General features: G+C 53.3%; 1 protein-coding gene across 3 annotated transcripts in view; it reads right to left on the bottom strand.

The window, feature by feature from the left end:
* LASP1 (LIM and SH3 protein 1) overlaps positions 1-6394 on the bottom strand; it is a 43000-nt gene that overhangs the window by 15074 nt on the left and 21532 nt on the right. The window lies entirely within an intron of this gene.

The raw sequence follows: 6394 nt of genomic DNA on the forward strand, positions 1-6394 counted from the left end.
CTCAGGCAATCCACTCACCTCAGCCTCCCAAAGGCGCGGGATGACAGGCTGAGCCACCGAGCCCGGCTGGTTAATTTTTGATTTATTGTAGAGACAAAGTCTCCCCCAGTTCCCTGGGTGGGTCGCGAACCCGTGGACCTCCCAAAGTGCTGGGATTACAGGGTGAGTCACCGAGCTCGGCTAGCAGGGCAAGAACCGGTTTCTTAGAGGTAGCTACTGATAACTGTTTTACAACCCCCTGGTCAGCTTCTTTTGTACTAATTAGCTTTTCTGCCTAGGCTGGAGTGCAGCAGCACGTTGACAGCCACTGCAGCCTCGACCTGCTGGGCTCAAGCAATCCTTCCTTCTCAGCCTTCCAAGTAGTTGGAGTTACAGGCGCGCCACCACGTCCGGCTAATTTTTTGATTTATCGAAGAAATGAGGTCTTGCCATGTTGCCCAGGCTGGTCTCGAACCTGTGGGCTCAGGCAACCCTCTTGCCTCCATCTCACGAAGTGCTGGGATCATAGGCAGCAGCCACCATGCCTGGCTACTAATTGGCTTTCCTATCTCGAGTATTTGCCTCCACTCATAAGACCCAAGTTAACCTAATCAGCCCCTCGTGCCACAGGTTTGAATCACTGCGCCTGGAAAGGGAATGTTTACAAGAATCGAAACTCAGCCGGGCTCGGTGGCTCAGCCTGTAATCCCAGCACTTGGGAAGGCCGAGGCGAGTGGATTGCCTGAGCCCGCGGGTGCGAGACCCGCCTGGGCAACTTGGCGAGACCTCATCTCTACAACAAATCAAAAAAAAAAAAATTAGCCGGGTGTGGTAGCGCGCGCCTGTAGTTCCAGCTACTTGGAAGGCTGAGGCGGAAGGATCGCCGGAGCCCAGCAGGTCGAGGCTGCGGTGGCCAGGAACGGCCACTGCACTCCAGTCTGGGCGACAGAGTGAGATTCCAACTCAAAAAAAAAAAAGAATCCAAACTCAAGTATCCAGCAACCATTGCTTTGTTAAACTCTGGTGTGTCCATGTGCTTGGCATCATGTTTCCTAGCTTCGGCCACTGCGCCTACCTTGGGGAGGTGAATCCCCCTCTTTTTCTATCCCCTCTATTCTTTCTAATTTACTTTCTAAATAAATTATACTTTCTAGTCTAACTTCTGTGCAATTCTTTGCATCTCTCACACGGCATCAGATCACACAATAGACACCCCACACCCCCGGGCAGGCCTGACCTAACATTCTGGATGCCCTGCTGAGAGTGTGACCTAACACCCAGGATGTGCAAAAGAAGCAAGACAGAGCCGGGCTCAGTGGCTCAGCCTGTAATCCCGCGCCTTGGGGAGGCTGAGGTGAGTGGATTGCCTGAGCCCGCGGGTTCGAGACCCGCCTGGGCAGGCAAGCCCTCATCTCTACAATAAATCAAAAAAATGAGCCGGGCGTGGTAGCGCGCGCCTGTAATTCCGGCTACTCGGAAGGCTGAGGCAGAAGGATCGCCGGAGCCCAGCAGGTCGAGGCTGCGGTGGCCGGGAGCGGCCACTGCACTCCAGTCTGGGTGACAGAGTGAGACTCCAACTCAAAAAACAAACAAACAAACAAACAAATTCTTTCTGGATGGCAGAGATGCAAAGCATTTCTGCCTGCAGCACAGATACCTTCCAAGTGTACAGTTTTATTGTCCTGTAGGACATTAACCAGTGTGGAGGGCTGAGACCCTCAATCAGTTCTGTAGCTCACTGTGTCCAGCACTTTCTTTCACTGAGTAGCATTCACCTCTACTCTCTTCTTTTTGAGTTGGGACTGTTACCAGGGCTGGAGTTTAGTGGCACGATCACCACTCACCACAACCTCGACCCCCTGGGCTCAGACGATCCTTCCACCCGAGTAGCAGGCATGCACCACCATGCCCTGTTAATTTTTTGATTTTTTGTTATAGTTGTTGTCAGGCAGGTCTTGAACTCCTGGGCTCAAGTGATCCTCCTGCCTGGGCCTCCCAAAGTGCTGGGATTATAGGTGTGAGTCGCCGTGCCCAGTCTGTGAACACTGTTTTGATAGGGGTACAGTCATATAATGTTCTATTTATTGAACTGCATGGTAAGTAATTAAACGGGTGTTTACTGTATTACTGTGTTATATTAAAAGACACAAAATTGTATACAGAAAATCAATATATAAGTAAGCATGCAAGTTTTAAAAAGCTGAGGTTCCCATAAAGGGACTCCAGGGACTAAGGGTTCCCACCCATGGATGCCGATAGTGCTCATAACCCGAGGCCCGGTTTCCAACCCCGACCCTTCATCCCACGCACGGGCCAGGCCTGTCAACCCCACGAGCCTGTAATGATGACACAACCATTCACCACAGAAGTACAACTCATACCTTTCCTCAAAAAGTGCCACACCATCTCGGTACTAACCAACCCCCAAACTTTTCTGCCAGACTCCACACTTCATGTCTCCTTCTTTGGAGCCGTGCAGGAAGCAGACAAGTCTATCTCCAAAGTAAGGATACTAAGACTGACAACGTGTATGTCACATGCCAAGGGTTTGGTGTTTTCCTTTCAGTCGCCTCTCAAATGTCCTCATGTCCCCATTTTACAGGACCAAACAGCCCCCCCCAGCCATGGGATGGCAGAGCCGGGAGCCTCCCGATGTCTCCCAGAGCATTCCTCAAGGGGAGCAAGTCTTCTCTCTGCAAGATGCATTGAACTTTAGAAAGAACGGGGAGACATTGTGCTAATCTGGGAAGCGAGTGAAACCTTCCATAACAGGAACACTATTGTGGACTCAAAACGAAGGGTGTGGCTCTAACCACCATCCTTCCCCAAACTCTTCTGGAAGTTGGGAGTTGTCCCAACAAGGCAAGTCCCCCAGGGTTCTGGGACCAGATCTGGAGTCCTCTGACTTAGGGACTGAGCAGCCTTTTCACTTTTGGGTGGTGCTCTCAGACTTCAGAAAGCAGCACCGAAACCCAGGGACCATGTCCTACATGCTGATTCCGGGTCCATCCCGAGGTGATGATTCTGGCAGCCACGAGGGGGTGGCCTGTGAGTCTGTATCCTTTTTTTTTTTTTTTTTTTTGAGTTGGAGTCTCATTCTTGTCGCCCAGGTTGGAGTACAACGGCACGTTCACAGCCACCAAAGCCTCCACCTGCTGGACTTAGGCGATCCTTCCACCTCAGCCTTCGAAGTAGCGGGAACTACAGATGCACACCACCACGTCCGGCTAGTTTTTGTAATGTATTGTCGAGACAAGAGTCTCACCAAGTTGCCCTGGCTGGTCTCAAACCCCCGAGCTCAGGCAATCCTCTCGCCTCAGCCTCCCAAAGTGCTGGGATTACAGGTTGAGCCACCGTGCCTGGCCAAGTCTGCATCTTAAGTCAACTCCACGAGTGACTGCGAGATGGCTGTGCAGGGCCCGGATCTGACAGACTTTAACTGCACTCAGGAAAGCCACAAGTCTTCAGCTCTGTGGTCACATCTCATGGGTCCCAGCTACCCTGCAAAAGCAGCTACCAGGTCAGGTGCAAGTCCCTTCCCCCCACAGGGGAGCAGAGGACAATTGGCTAATTGCAATGCTGTGGGCAGGACAAGATGGTTATCTGCGGAGGTGTGGATGTCTGGGCCACTTACGAGGACATTAACACCTCTAGTCACTAGGGAGGGAAGTGAGGAGGCTGGAATAGGCTGGGTGTGGAGCATTCTGGAAGTCTTCCAGAAAGGGAGGCAGGGACAGCCGGGCTTGCTGGTCCCCCCTCCTCCAAAACCCACAGTATGAAGCAAAGAGTGGCTGAGGGTTGGTGAGGGCTGGGGCCGGAGGCCAGCCGATAAAAGACAAGGGGCCTCAAGAAAAGCCACAGAGGCTGGAAGCCAGGATTCCAGCTTTGTGAGCTGTTCCTTCCAGACCGTCCCCCGGGCTTTCCCCAGTCCCCAGGCCACCTTCCCTCAAGCAAGGGCAGCTCCCAAGCACAGACCCTCACTGCCCATTGGAGGGTCTGGCCGAAGGGAAGTACCAGGGTAGGGCAGGCCCTGGCATGCAGAGGCAGCATGAAGGGCTTTCTGGGGGGCGGTGGAGCCCAGGGAAACACTCCGTCTCCTCCGGCCACCAGTTTCAGACTGGGGACTACAAGCTAGTTGCAAAACCCATTTAGTCAGTCTGCAACCAGCATCCTTAGAAAATATAAAGGAAGCCAGGCACGGTGGCTCACGCTTGTAATCCCAATGCTTTGGGAGGCAGAGGCGAGAGGGTTGCCTGAGCCCAGGGGTTCGAGACCAGCCTGGGCAACCTGGCAAGACCTCGTCTCTACAATAAATAAAAAATTAGCTGGGTGTGGTGGCACATGCCTGTGGTTCCAGCTACTTGGAAGGCTGAGGTGGAAGGATCGCCTGAGCCCAGTGAGACTCCAACTCAAAAAAAAAAAAAAAAAAAGAAAAGAAAAGAAAAGAAAAAGGGGTTCGAGCAGTGGCTCAAGCCTGTAATCCTAGCACTTCTGGAGGCTGAAGCAGGAGGCTCACTTGGAGTTCAAAACCAGCCTGGGCTGGGCTCGGTGGCTCAGCCTGTAATCCCGCACCTTGGGAGGCTGAGGTGAGTGGACTGCCTGGGCCCGTGGGTTCAAGACCCACGGCTACTTGGAAGGCTGAGGCGGAAGGATCGCCGGAGCCCAGCAGGTCAAGACTGCGGTGGCCGGAAACGGCCATTGCACTCCAGTCTGGGTGACAGAGTGGACTCCAACTCAAAAAATAAAAATAAAATTTAAAAAAGCCAGCCTGGGAAACCTAGGGAGATCTCTTCTCTGCAAAAATTATAAAAATTAGCTGGGTGTGGTGGCATGTGCCTGTAGTTCCAGCTACTCGGGAGGCTGAGGAGGAAGGATCACCTGAGCCCAGGAGGTTGAGGCTGCAGTGACCCGTGATCGGCCATAGCCATGAGCATGCTACTGCACTGCAGCCTGGGTGACGGTGAGAGGCTGTCTCTACAAACAAAACAAAGAAAAGTTAGAGAGAAAATATCTATATGCACTTCTACATCGTAAGTACTCATTTATTAAAGTTTTGATTCTGTTTTCTCTCTAAATAAATGCATGCTTATTTAATGGGACACAATGTAAAATGTATTTTTTTTTTTTTTGAGTTGGAGTCTTTCTGTCACCCAGACAGGAGTGCAGTGGCCGCTCCCAGCCACCGCAGCCTCGACCTGCTGGGCTCCGGCGATCCTTCCGCCTCAGCCTTCCGAGTAGCCGGAATTACAGGCATGCGCTACCACGCCTGGCTGATTTTTAAATTTTATTGTAGAGATGAGGTCTCGCTGCCCAGGCGGGTCTCGAATCCGCGGGCTCAGGCAATCCACTCACCTCAGTCTCCCAAAGGTGCGGGATTACAGGCTGAGCCACCGAGCCTGGCTGTAAAATGTATTTTTTAATCGCAGGCTGAAGCCAAAGTTTGAAAGCCACAGCAATGGTCATGGCTGGCTGCCTGTGCTTCTTTATTATTTTTATTTTATGGTGGAGACAGGATCTTGCTATGTTGTCCAGGCTGGTCTCCAACTCCTGGCCTCAAGCAATCCTCCACATCAGCCTCCCAAAGCGCGAGGATTATAGGAGTGAGCCACCATGCCTGGTCTGCCCTGTGCTTCTGAAATCCACCTGACCCACCGTGGCACCCACTCTAACACGGCCCAGGCAGCTTCTAGAAGCGTCCTTCGAAGAAGACCAGGTAGAGGAAAGGAGGGAATGAGAGCCCAGAGGGTGGATACTGGGTGGGCCACCAGCAACCTGTGCCCTCCCCAGCCTCTATCCCCAGTCCCCGGGCCCAGAGTGACTCCATAATATCATACATCAATGTCTCCATACTAAACATGAAGACAGCCACCTGCCCAGTCCCTCACTGGCAGGACCATCTCGCCCAAGCTGGCGGGCACACCCTGCAGTTCTGTGGCCCCAGGACCCTGTGCATGAGCCCCTGCCCGTGCTCTGAGGTAGTGGCTGGCAGTAGCGCCCTGCCCCCACAGCCCCAAAGCCACACAGACTGTTGGTCTGTGGCTTGGCCAAGCAGGAAACCAGGCCTGTTCCCTGGGCGCAGGAGTCATGACGGGGAGTGCGACGCTGGGGACCATGATCCATCGCTCACGCTCTGCAGCCAGCCCAGGCCAGGTGGGCCCAGACCCGGGGTGCAAGGCCACGGCAGAGTCAGCTGGGGTTTTTACACAGGAAGGAAGAGCGAGCTGAGGTGGAGGAGGAAGCCAGGATGGGCGGAAATGACTGCAATGTCAGCACCCCCCGCAGACAGGGAGGGCGCCTCTCTGCCCCCAGTTTTTTTTTTTTTTTTTTTTTTTTTGAGTTGGAGTCTCACTCTGTCGCCCAGACTGGAGTGCAGTGACTGCTCCCAGCCACCACAGCCTCGACCTGCTGGGCTCCG

This window comes from Carlito syrichta, unplaced genomic scaffold (genome assembly GCF_000164805.1).
Source record: "Carlito syrichta isolate Samal-C Ts95f unplaced genomic scaffold, Tarsius_syrichta-2.0.1 Scaffold309114, whole genome shotgun sequence".
NCBI lineage: Eukaryota > Metazoa > Chordata > Mammalia > Primates > Tarsiidae > Carlito > Carlito syrichta.